This window comes from Thamnophis sirtalis, unplaced genomic scaffold (genome assembly GCF_051295495.1).
Source record: "Thamnophis sirtalis isolate CommonGarterSnake01/CBP01778 unplaced genomic scaffold, rThaSir2_p1.2 scaffold_7, whole genome shotgun sequence".
In the NCBI taxonomy this organism is placed as follows: domain Eukaryota; kingdom Metazoa; phylum Chordata; class Lepidosauria; order Squamata; family Natricidae; genus Thamnophis; species Thamnophis sirtalis.
The window spans coordinates 57,057,001-57,070,840 of NW_028261387.1; the positions used below are offsets into that span (position 1 = coordinate 57,057,001).

A 13,840-nucleotide genomic window follows, 5' to 3' on the forward strand; every position below is an offset into this window, starting at 1 on the left:
AGTGGATCCGGGCCCCGCTCTGGTAGACGAGAGACGACTTAAAAACTGTAGCTTGACACTGCTCCTCCATAGCAAGAGTTGCCGGTCGGACGTCATCCACGCAAACAGCGACGCACCCTTGGGGGAAGGAAAAAAAAATCAGCATACAGAAGCGAAAGAGCAGCTGGGCAGAGTCTCGCTGTTGCTCCGCCGGGCCGCCCCGGATTTGCCGCGCTGCTCCTCCGCCTTCCATGCGTCCGCCGCTCTCGCTCCTCCCTCGCCGGCTCCAAAGCCCCGCCTCAATCCCAGGGAGGAAGGAGGGGGAGAGGCGGAGCGCATGAGCTGCCGCCGCCGCCACCACCGCCGCACACTGGAGCCATCGAGCCTGGAGCGAAGGCAAAAAAAAGAAGAAGAAGCAGGCAGGTAGCGAAGAAGCCGGAGGAAGGAAAGCAAGCAGAGCAGCGGGCGGCCGGGCTCGCCCTGGCAGGCAGCGGCAACGGGGTGAGCGGGGGCGGCAGGAGCGAGGAAGCGGTGGTGGGTTTGCTCGGGCTTCTCCTCCTTGTGTGGGGCCCGGTCACCTCCCTCTCGCAGCCAGGCCGAGGGGCCCTGCAGCTTGGCTCGGAGCCCGGGAGGGAGAGAAGCGGCAGCGGGAGCGACGCTGCTGCTGCTGCTGCTGTTACTGCTGGGGTGTCTCCCACTGGAGAAAAGGAAGGGGACCCTGTTCCTCCTGCTCCCCTTCCCGTAGCGGTGGCGGAATGACTGCACCCCGGCAGCAGAAAGGGGGGGCTCTCCGGAGAGAGCGCCTCTGACAGCCAGGTTGGAACCGGGCCAGAGAGTGAGCTGCCCTGGAGTGCACGTAACGTGTTCGTGTTTGCGGTCGGGGGGAGTTGGCCCGGCGTTGGGGGTGGGGGAGTTGCTGAACGAGGGGGAGCCGTGGGTGATCGAGGGGTTAAAGTGGCGAAGTTCTCCGGCGTATCTTTTGAGGAAGGGAAAAAAAGGGGAGGAGTGCCAGGTGGGAGGGGGAGGAGGAGGAGAGGAGGAAGGGAAGGTTATTTTGATCGATTTGACAGCACAGATACCTTTCCCCCATTAGTTAGAGAAGGTCGCTGCCTCTTTCCTCTCTCTTGCTTGTTTAATTCTGCTCCTTCAGGACAGGATGGAGATTTCTGCCTTTTTTTCTGGGGTGCCCGGAGATGGTGCTGCTACCAGTACAGCTCAAAGGTCTCTGGGTACGGTTGAAAGGTGGTCCTTTCCTCTAGAATAGTGGTTCCCAACGTGGAGCCCACGCCTTACAGGAGGCCAATTTGATTTTTAATGAGGGCAGTTTGAACCTTGTTTAAACCAAGTTAATGGCCTTTTAGCTTCCTCTGCGGGAGTAGAGTTTACTTTTTGAGTAAAGTAAGAATTATATGTCATGGGGGGGGGGAGCATCAGGATTTTAGAGATGCTTAGGTGGGGCATGGCCAAAAAAAAAAAAAAAAGGTTGGGAACCACTGCTCTAGAAAGACTGTTGCTGTGATGTGATTTTTCTCCATGGGACAGAGAATCCTAAGGACTGAAGGGAGCTGCTTCTTTTTTGGTGATAACACTGTGGGTGCCATGCATTTTTCAGACTAGTTTCTGGAACAATACAGTGTGGCTGACATTGGCATTGGTCTTCTGAACATAAGAGTATGAATAACAACAGAACTTTAATTCTAATTAGTTAAATTGTAATCTCCTTTCTAACTAAAGGTGTTCTGCTTTTATTTGTATCTCCAGCATCCATTAGTGACAACTCGCTTTGATGTGCTGGTGGATCCAAACCTATTATTTTGAAGTCATTGGCATGCTGGGTTCTTAATGCCAAATACTTGAATTACTGCCAGAAAGACTCAACTTCCTCTCATCCCCTTCCCTTGAATTTCTGCTTCTGGTTGGTTTCATTAATGAGGAAGTAAAATACAAAATTTCCCCACGTCTCCCATGTAGCATGTAAGGAAAAGAAACTGGACTCTTGACTTCTCTGTTTTGAACTTTTGTGGTTGGGGGAAGATTGCTGGCACTTTGCTGCCATCCTGTTTCAGCTTTAGCACAGCTTTAGGTCTTTTGCAATAGCAGTTTTGCTAAGGATCCCCATTTGGGTCAAAAGACATTCCTTAACTTCAGTTGCTTTTGTCTGCCTTAGATGAATAGCTCTCTCCTTGAAAGAACCAATAACTTCCTGCCAGCTGTAAACTTTGTAGCAAGCTGCCTTTTGAATACTTCAGTGGCTAAAAGCAGTACTAAACTGAATTCTGTGTAAACCAGGGATGTTTTTCTACTGTTATCATAGATACCATCTAGTATGGGGTTGGTGCAGGGGCTCATTCTCTGTATTGAGTTGTCCATAGATTGAATTATAAATTATTCGGGTTATAGTAATTTCTGGCTTGAGGAATCTGAGCAGCTGCTTGCATTTCTAGTGAATGGTCATTTTTTTTTCCTCATAGAAAACGTATTTGATGTGATATCACCTGGCTGGTTCAGCCATGACTCTATGGTAAGATAAAAGGTCCATGGTCTTGAATTCCAAGTGCATATTAGAGTCATTTGATGGATTTGTATAGGCTCTTAATTTATTCTCCCTAAAGCATGGAAATAAAAAAAGAGCAGTGCATAAAAGCAAAAATGCCTTAGGTCTCCTGAAAGCTAGTTATTTTAGCAAATAAGTTAGGTATGCATGAAAGTGGTTTTTTTTAAAAAATTCTTGGAGTGGCATGATTGGAAGACAAAAATTCAAAGGGAATCCACTCAGAAATGTATATTTAGCACTTTAAGTTATTGTTTAATGCTTGCAAGTCTATATTAACTGCTAGGAACTGCCTAGAAAGTCCCTGCAGTTTTCTTGGCAAGATTTCAAAAGTGTTTTGCCATTGCCTTCTTCTCAGGACTGACAGAATAAAACTGGCCCAAAGTGACCCAGCTGGCTTTGAGCGAAAGGCTGGTTTAAATCTTACAGTTTCACAGTTACTAGTTTGGTGCCCTAACTACCAAATTTGCTTAATGGAAACTAGAATTAGTACTGATTTGTCGAGTTGATAATATTTGAACGTATTCAATTTGAAATGTTCTTTTTCAGGGAGATGGGGAGCGACTGGGTTTTGAATGTGAAAAATGAGCTTAGCTGATCATTAGTACAGTTTCCTAGCTATAGGATTTCCTATTTTGAAATACCAGCAACATCTTCAAAAAGGGAAATGCAATATACTATTTGCAGTATGTCACAAGACAGAAGGGCAGTCACATTGTCTACACTTCATGCCAGTCTTCTATTTTAATATGTGGGAAGTATAATTCTTATCCATGTACATCATTTCCTTCCTGAGTAGTACCCCATGTCAGTTCATCATGTCTGTACTTGTTTGTGTATATTTTAAAGTTTAATTATCTAGATAAACACAGATTTGTAGATTGCTTCATATAGCCCCCCCCCCCCACAATTGAAGTTCCAAAGCATCTTAACAAGCTGCATGTATTGACCAATGGAAAGATTATATTCTCTCTCATTGTAAAATTTTCAGAATAATTAACTTTCTATAGTAATAATCCATGAGATATTTTTTGTGTGCCAATATTTGTTATTTGTAGAAAGACTGGAAATAGTTCAGATATCTGAGATGTTTGAAGTCAGAACAAAATCATCAATTAAAACTAAATATTATGAATATAAATGAATGTAAATGAAAGTAACATTTATATATGGGCTTTTAAAAACTTAAAATTAATAATTCATGTTTACAAAACTAGCTATATGTTTACAACTCTTTCAGATTTCAGAACATAACAATGTTCTGTCAAGAACTGGAAGTTTTCATGGCATTTACTTGTCACCTTAGTATTTTTGTAGTTGAGCTTGACAGCAGCAGTTTGATTGTCAGAATCAATACACAATGTCTTCGTTTTAATTATTCCATGTTACTTAATGACAGAGTTTAAAATAGTCTGGGTGGGAAATGGATTTTCAGCTTCCTTAGCCTTTTAGTTAACCCAAACCCACTGAAGTGCTATTTTTCAAATCAGTGAGCTATTTTGATATGTTGGCGCAGTGGTTAAATGCAGCACTGCAGGCTACTGCTAGATCAGCAGTTCAGCGGTTCAAATCTCACCGGCTCAGGGGTTGACTCAGCCTTCCATCCTTCCGAGGTGGGTAAAATGAGGACCCAGATTGTTGGGGGCAATATGCTGACTCTCTGTAAACCGCTTAGAGAGGCCTGAAAGGCCTATGAAGCGGTATATAAGTCTACTGCTATTGCTATTGCTATGTTGAACCCTGATACTTACCATATTTTTGGGAATATAAGACACATCTTTTTCCCTCAAAAAAGAGGCTGAAAATCTGGGTGCGTCTTATATACTGAATACAGCATTTTTTTGCCATCTGAAACTTTGCCCCCTTCACCAAAATGGCTGTGCATAGCCTTATGGAGGCTTTTAGAGGGCTCCTGGGGGCTGGGGAGGGCAGAAATGAGCAAAAAATGGGCTGTTTGGGGGAGGTTTGCAGAGTGCAAAAACTTTTTTTTAAAAATTTGCCTCTTCAAAACCTTGGTGCGTCTTAATACTCCGGTGCATCTTATACTATGAAAAATACGGTATATACATACCAAAACAAACATTCCAGTGAGAGGTTTAGCAGTGCAAATTCCACTGAAATAAAGTAGTGTAAAAACAGTTACAATACTTGTATAAACTAGTTTGAAAGCCACTTTGGTTTAGGGATTAAAGCACCAGATTATAAAACTGGAGACTGTGTTTTCTAGTCCCGCCTAATCCATGAAAGCCAGCTGGGTGATCTTGGGCCAGACACTTTCTCTCAGCCCATCTTACCTCACAGGGTTGTTGTGAGGAAAAATCAGATGAGAAAGGTTGTATTAGATACGTTTGCTGCTTTTGAGTTCTTCATAAAACCAATAAAGGCTGGATATAAATTAAATAAATATATATAAACTTTGAGATAATACATGTGTTAGTTTTAAGGTGCTATGAGATGTTTAGTGTTTCTGCCACAAAAGTCAAATGTGACTCTCTTTTGGAATCTTACTTTAGAGATACCCAAAAATGCTGGCCACATTGTGCATATTAGTATTCAAACTTTTCAAAAGCAATATAAAATACTATAACTCATATGTCTATAGTTCTATTAAAACAGTGTTACATTACCAATCATTGTATTCTATTGCCATGGATTTCCCCCAAAATAATAAATATTCACATATGATTTGGAAATTACTAATATTAATGCTTTATTATTTTGTTTTTGGACTATTTGATTATTCTACTGCAGATTTGAAGTGTGTTTTCTTTACAGTTGGTGAAAAAAATGTATTTATGTCAGTAGAACATATGTAGTTTTTAAGGTGGAGCTGAATTAAAACAGGAAGTCCTGTGTTCAACTAATTCTGTAAACAGATCTATTTTCATACATATTATTTTGTGTGAAAGCTTGACACTTCAACAGAACAGTGGTTGCTGTTTCAGAAAGTCATAATGTTGATCCCTGCTATTTAGTATAGGTTATAATTTAGGAACAAAACAAAACAATTATATTGTATTCAATAAATATGTAACTGACAAAGGCTCACTTTCCCAGATAGATTGGAGGACCTTGATTAGAATAATTAAGGGAATACTATTTCTGAATGGTAGCAAAAGGGATAATTTGCGGAGTTTTGTATTGAAGGGGCTCTTACAATCTTTAAACTAAAATGTATGACTACTTCCTAGTTCTATCAGTGTCCTATTGCAGGAAAACATTAAAATTCAATATACTTCATAAGTACAAACATTATGATTTCAGGAAGTTTTGAGACAAAAGAATAATTGTGTACTGATAAGCCATCTTTTAAGAACTAACTATAGATGAACACTCAGAATTTTAAAGTGATAAATGTTTCAATATCTATGGAGTGGTGGTATACTGTGGATATTTTACTTTCTCCATGATTGATGATTGATTTACACATGTCAGCATATTGCCCCCAACAATCTGGATCCTCATTTTACCAACCTCAGAAGGATAGAAGGCTGAGTCAATTTTGTCCAGGATCGTGGGCAGAGTTACCCTGCAATACTGCATTCTAACCATTACACCATCACTGTTGTAATTTTGCTTATTAAGAACAGGATAAATGAAATTCTCTCAAATGTAATAGATAAATTTAGTCATTATTTTGTATAGCTACCTCTCTCAATAAGGGTCTTCGAGTGGCAATGAATTATTTTCCCATGTTGGAAATACGTGTTGAATGTTCTGTATAGTTTTGAAAGACGAGAAGTCAGAAAATAGAAAGGACTATAAATACAAGGTTAATCAAGGTTAAAATTTCATGCATTGAAACCAAGACTGAAGAAATAAGCAGACATTTTATATAAAGATCTGAAGTTGATTTAAGAATCAGAATCAGTTGTAAATCCTATTTGAAAAAACAAATAGATGTGAGTCCATTTTGAATTTAGATAGGAAGTAGATAGAGTTCTCTGCTTAATGAATTCTGCCACCTCTGGGCTGGATTTGAAAGCTAATTAATACATATATGAGGAAGACAGAAGTGCACACACTCTTGAGGAAACCATTTTTTGATCAGCTGTATTGGACAACATCTACTCTGTCTGCAGTCCTGCTTTTTAGGGAAGATTTCTGAATCTTCTAGTCATGATTCCGGCTTGGGTATGGGAGAGAAACAGTGTTAGTTTCTCTGGTGAATGATTTATGCAAGGACCCTGATGGAGAGAATGCTCTCCTCTGGTTGCATTAGACCTCTGAGTAGTGTTTAAAATGATTAATGATAGTATTCTTTATCTTTAACCCCTGCAGTCCCTATTGGAAATGGGAAACACCTTAACCGAGTTTCTGCATCTTCCTAGATCAGGTCATTCCAGTTGGTGTACATGGGAGAGAATGTTTTGAACCCTGGATTACATCAGTGAAAGCATCACAAGACCAGGCTGTCTCCCATCTAATTTATTATATACCAGAAACTGAAACTGTGAATAAATACATTTCAATCAGATTTCAATTTGCACATCCCTGAATTAAATAATTCCTATATTTGTTTCTATTGTCTGTTTCTCAGATGGCTAAGCAGTTCTGTCACAGCTTCCTCTCATTCCATTATTGTGATGGTTTGATCATTTCACAGACAGACTTGATCTGTTCTGGATACCTTGTGGGTTGCCCACTATTAAATAAGGCATACCACCCAAATATCTATGAGTGTGCTTTTGGAATCTTAAATGACTAACTAGCCTCAAAACACACACACACACACACACCTATTCCTGAATGAGGGGAAGAATTGTATTTTATTTTTCAAATATAGCTTTAAAAAAAAACTGGTGGGGCAGTGATTAGTATGCAGTATTGCAGGTTAACTTTGCCCACAGTCTGATGTTCGATTATGATGGAGCTTGAGGTTGACTCAGGCTTCCATCCTTCCGAGGTTGGTAAGATGAGGATCCAGATTGTTGGGGGCAATAACTGATGTTGCAATATGGTCAAAAAGTATATAAAGCACTAGGGAGCGGTACGTAATCTAAGTACTATTGCTATTACTATTGCTATATTCATACAATAATTTCAATGCATGTCTTTGATAGGAAATTATAAATAATATTTGAGGTTTTAATTTATCTTTCCTAGGGTGTGTTTATAAGATAGCCACCTTGATTTAATCACTGCAGAATAAAGAGCTATTGATCCATTGATTTCTCTTAGAAAATTCATGCAGTATTTTTCTCAAATGCTAATGACTAACCTGGCTTGAAGATCAGAATTTTGGCTAGAATAAACGTCATTATTGATATCCCCTGTTTTCTGTATTCATGAAACAATGATTAGTGATATTTATTTGGTATTAACAATATAATAAAAAGGAAGTAGATTGCGATTTAATAGGATGCAAAATAAGAATTTTGATATTATTCCTTGAAAGAATTTCTTATTCTTTATTGAAAAGCAACACTATTTACATTTACTCTTTGTATAGCTTTATACTTAACTACTTCTCAAATTATACATATGTGCTTTTACAACAATTCCTGGATTTGATAAATCCCTGTGGAATGGAGACAAATCTAGAACTGAATCTATCCAGTTTCCTTGTTTGGAAACTTAATATATCATTAAAATACACAAAAGAAAAAAAATCCCTCTTCTCTGAGTGGATCTTAGCAATTTATAGTTATAATTGTTCCAGTAAAGTACTAAAGGTAGCATCTGAAGTGATTCCTTCGGTGAAAGATAACTATGTGAAGTTTTTTAAAATAAAATTATGTTTGAAAAAATACAGTTCAATCTGTACAGCTATCCTCAGAATTAGATGGAAGATTACCTGTGTTCTTAATTTTTTTTTACAATAGAGTACAATATTCTAAAATGAAGTTGGTTACTGTCAGTTACATTGTAAATATACTAATGCCAAAATCACCATGACTTTGTACTGGACTGACTGATATGCCAGTATAAAATTGCACATTACTGTTTCTTCTTTTAACTTGGTGGCACTTGCATCACATGAGTGAGAAAATGCAGTACTTTTAAAGGCTAATTGTAGACTGAGATCAAAGATGAAGTCTGCTTCAAATCAAATTCACAGCTGGTGACTTCCTGGACTTCTTCATATTGTTTTCTTAAGAATATAGGTAGTCCTTGATTTACAATCATTCATTTAGCAACTGTTCAAACTTACAGTGGCACTGAAAAAAAATAAGTTATGATCTGTCCTTAGCCTTATGATTGTCACAGCCTCCCTAATGTCATATGATCAAAATTCTGGAGCTTAGTAACTGGCATATATTTATAATGGCTTCAGTTTCCTGGGTCATCTGATCACCATTTCTGACATTCCCAGTCAGTTTCCAACAAGCAGAATCAATGAGGGAAACTGGTTTTGTTTAACAACCACATGATTCAATTAACAACTTCAGCGATTTGCAGTGAAAGATCTTAAATTGGGTATTACTCACTTAACAACTAACTTCTTTAGAACGGAAATTCTGGTCCCAATTATGATTGTAGGTCTAGGACTGCCTGCAATATGGAAATTGTTAACCAACATGTTCTTCCAGGTTTTCTTGATTTTCTTGCTTGATTCTTGATTTTCATTATTCTACATCCAACTATGCTTAGCTTTTCAAAATTAATCAAAAAAAGACTGTCCTGCCATTGGGCAGATTAGGAGGACAAGGGTGGAACATTTAGTAGTAACAATCTATTTTAGTTTCCCTTTGAGGTCACATTCCTAAGAAATGTTGGGTCCCCTATTACATGCTAGAAGATGGTGGCCCCATAGTCCAAAGTGAGTGAGACTATGCACTTTCACAATTCTCTATTACTATTTATTTTTCTTGGCACATCTTTACTTTCAGTTTTATGCTATTGCATTTCTCTTTTCCACTCTTCTTTTCTTCCAGAGAAAGGGGGAAAGGACTTTATTCATTTGTAGTTCCTATTTTAGCCAGTACAAATAGACCTTGTTATTTATGGATGTTACATTCCAAGGTCAACCACATATGATGTAAATATGGATATTGAGACCTTGAAGCCTATGAGAATGAGGAGGGGAGTTAGTCTGGGAGTCCTAAAATGACTGAAATGTCCACAGATTTCTCCAAAAATACAAGTAGAAGTAAAAAAAAAAAAAAAACCCAACCCCTTCTGTATCAAGGCCATAACACAACTTTTGCTTTTCTGATCTGTTTCATTATGAATAAAGGTTAGGCAAACAAAAACTAAAGCGATAATAACTCTTTTTGAATATTATAACTGTTTTAATTCTTTTTAAAAAAGCTGTAGAATACAGATAGTCCTCGTTTAGCGGCTGCTTTAGTGACTGATTGCAGTTTAATAATGATAAAAACATTAACATTGTGACCAATTGTCACATATATGACGTTCACAGGTCTGTAAAGTTGAAGTAACAGTTCACCTAGGTATCACGTCATTTTTCGGGTTTCTGGTTCCGGTGTGCTTGGTAAATAAGAAATATCTGTACAGAAGAAATAAGCAATGGAGTGCCTTCTCTGCATTGTTGGAGACAGCTGCTTTCCCTCCAGCATTTACAGTAGGATCTAGGTTTGTAATTTTTCCTCATTCCAGTGTTTTAAATCTAAAGTAGTTGTACTTCTTGAGCAGCACTTTAAAAGTGGGTGAGATTACAAATTTTCTTCTGCATTAGTAAGGAAGTTCTCAAAGTTTCTGAGATTCTGACACCTCTTCTGACAAGCCCTTTACTTCACAACTAGGCCTAGCAAATTAAACAACAGCAGCAAATAAAAAATAAGAGGAAAAAATACCCTGAAATTCAGTCATGAGAGGAAACATCCTATGTTATTAGTCATACAAAACTTTTAAGATCTTATTTTGGATCCTTTTAAAGAAACCTTTTTCTACAGCTTCTAGATCTGGCATGGTATCTACTTTTGAGCTAAATTGAGGTGTAATCAGCGTGTTAGCAGTACAGTGGTTTTGTTTTCTCCAAAATCATTTGGCATATAAGTAGGATAATATAAATATGGTTTCTTTTTTGGCTTTATTTTTATTGACCCATCAAATGGTCCAAAGCAAAGAACAAAATATTCCATAAATGTATTTAATTCTCATAGTGCTGCCTCCTTGCATCATTTCAGCAGTCATTTTTTGCGCTTTGTTATATTCTCTTTAACACAATTGCAGCCCTGGAGATTTTCATGCCACTGATGTTGACCAACCAGGCTATTTTGGGAACTCCTGCAATTTGGATTTGTGTGCCTATCCAGAGAACCGGAGCTGGCAGACTGTTCCATATAAACAAAAAAGTTCCCAAAATAATAACTTAGTACACAAAGAAAAATGAATGAATCTAAGGCTGTTTTTTAAAATTGTTCTTCAGAAAAAATAGATTTATAAGTTTTACCTTATTATATCTTTTATTTCATATTCTCTTTCCATATATGTTTTTTAAGGAATGGTTTTTTAGACTAGATGCCAAATGTTTGCAAGTTTTACAGATACTATTTGTAGTCTGTCCCTTTCGTCAGTAGCATTTAATAGATCTAGTTCTATATGCAGTGTTTGGGAAAAGAGTAGAGCTTTTTGTAATTTTGCAGTTATCTTTTGATGTGCTATCACAGATAACTAATAAACTGATTAATATTTTTGGTATAGGATTAATAATTCTGGTAGAGGATCTTGCTCATCTACTCTAGTCTAAAGGTGTTAGCTTTATTATTATTATTTTATTAAAAAAAAGATTGATTAAAAAAAATCGAGTAAGAATGATCTGAATACAAACAGGTTTCCAGCAACTGGAAACCTTTTGGTTTCAGTGAAACAATTGGGACACTTGCTTTTTAACAATAAAGTTGCATTATTTGTATAGTGATTATTTAGGGAAATACATTGTATAATTACATCATTTCAATATATGTAATAATATATTGGCAAATAAGGGCAGGAAAATGTAAATTCACAAAGTGTTGCAATCTGAATTTATAGAAACTAATAAAAATGATCTAGTTGTTTTGACAGATAGGACAATGAAAACATGGCTTTAACTAAGGTGACGCTAAAAAGACCTATGCTAGGAAGCACTACAGAATGAGTAGTGCCTTTCTCATGATGCCTTTATCTGCAATATAGGAAGTATTATGAACAGTTGAGCACACCACTGGAGTAAAGGATATCCTGGAGATGGAAACACATGGAGAAGAGGAAACATTTGAAGCATTTTCCTTGAAGCATTAATTTTTTGACTATAGGGAAAAGAGTTTATGTCAAGTTGAACTGCAGAACTTGCCTCCCCTTAAAGACATTCCAAGGACATTTTCTGAATTGTAATTCTTAATTTTTAGAGGAAATATATGGGAAACATATTGTGTATTTAATTACATTTATTTTTATCAGACTTAAATTAAAATTTGCTCTTATTTTAACCATGTTTCTTCTTGTCCTGGCTGTCTTGCTTTTTAAAATGTGATGTTCAGCCTCAAATTCCTTGGCCTTAAAATTATTAAAGGTAGGTGTTTACAGTAAGATGAGTTGGAATGTCCTATATTTATTATTATATTTTTATCCCACCTTTATTTTGGTTAACTCAGCAATATAGCTGGTGTTCCTACCTCCAACTTTCTCTCCAACAATAATTATGTGAAATAGTTTAGGCTTAGAGAAAGAGACAGAGTCACCTAGCCTGCTTTCGTGCCTAAGGGAGGCCTGGGCCTTCCGACTGGTAGTCTAGCACTTAGCCAGTGCACCAAACTGGTTCTCCTTTTCTTTGTGCCTGCTTTCTATTTTTCTTTCATGATGGAAACAAAATCTGGTTTACACAATGAAATGTACTGGCAAGTGATTCATAATGGAAAAGAAAGGCCTTTTTCACAAAGCACATTCAAAGTTTTGTGGCTTCAGTGAGATTTCCTCCCAATTTCTTGGTAGTTGCTAATCTAAAAGCGGATGATATGGCCCCAGTTCTGCATCTGTGGTGTATCGTTTCTTAACATGAAATCTTGAAATACGTATTCATTAACTCTATTAAAATAACCTACTGTATTGCTCAAGACACTTGGTAGTATTATTTTAATCAAGTTTACTCTTTTCTAAGTGTCAAAATGTTAACTAGCAAAGTTTTAACAAGCTGTTTTACTTAAATATGGCATTATGGTTGCTTTATTATGAATGTGTAATTTTAATTCATGTTCCTCTATAGTGACTTTCTAGGCCATATTTTGTTTGCTTATTTAATGTATAGTTTCCCATGCAATCACATTCTGTGATGGTTTACACAAATATTAAAATGCAGCTAAAGAATATAAAATATATTAATTGCTTGATCATGTGATCACCGAACCAATTGATCAGGGAAAGGGAGTTTCAACACATTATACAGACAGTAATTTGTGACTAGAACTCTTTTAAGTTCATTCATCATATTAAATCATAATGTGATATGTTTGACTTTGGTTTACTGACCAGCTACTGGGAATTAATGTTATATATGAACTGAAAATGATAATTTATTCAGTAAACTAAGGTTAAACAAACTATACTGGTGTAACTATGATGCTATTTTTAAAATAATAATATAATACTAATCACCAAAACCAGGCGATTATGGATGAAACATCCATTGTCATCAGGGCACTTGGTACCATGTCCAAGAATTTTACAAAATACATCAAGAAATTGCAGCTTCCATAATCTTTTTAAACTGTTCCTAACAGCAGCTGCTAGGGATACATTGTTTTGTTATTAACGTTTACTATTCCTTTTGCTTAGAATAACATTGGTTGGCTGATGATGCTAAATGTTAAAATTAGACAAAAACACTGGAAGCTAGGAAATATAATTTAAGAGAGGGAAACTTTTTATATACAGGGCGGGGCATAACCTTTTCCTAGGGGGTCACAGCAACACTTGTAATAACAACACAAATAATTCATACACCATTCGAAAGCCCATCAAAAACTGAGTTTATTGACACGATTTAATAGTCAGTATGACCACCATTAGCCCTTCGAACAGCATTCAAACGAGGTGGATAAGAACACAACAAATCTTCAAACAGTTCCGTTCGATTTTCCAGATTTTCCAGAGGGCGGGGCATAACCTTTTCCTAGGGGGTCACAGCAAGATCGACAGCAGTTTACAACTTCCGCGACACCTCATTTTAAAGCCCATAAAAAACTGAATTGAATGAGCTATTAAATGTTAAATTTGTTTCGGTTGAAACTTTGAGAATGAATTTGGAAACTGTGTTGAAAAATCTGGAAAATCGAACGGAACTGTTTGAAGATTTGTTGTGTTCTTATCCACCTCGTTTGAATGCTGTTCGAAGGGCTAATGGTGGTCATACTGACTATTAAATTG

At 37.2% G+C, this 13,840-nt stretch overlaps 1 protein-coding gene across 3 annotated transcripts in view; it reads left to right on the forward strand.

Annotated features, from left to right (window-relative positions):
* The first annotated feature begins 284 nt into the window (after window positions 1-284).
* Window positions 285-13,840, forward strand: part of RAP1A (RAP1A, member of RAS oncogene family) — an 88,039-nt gene continuing 74,483 nt past the window's right edge. The window contains exons 1-2 of one of the 3 annotated variants that reach the window (XM_087720135.1): window positions 286-480; window positions 2,451-2,500. The gene's annotated coding sequence lies outside the window, so the exon portion shown is untranslated. Of the gene's footprint in view, window positions 481-2,450; window positions 2,501-13,840 lie in introns of all 3 variants that reach the window. The other 2 variants (XM_087720137.1, XM_087720134.1) reach the window with 2 other exon arrangements.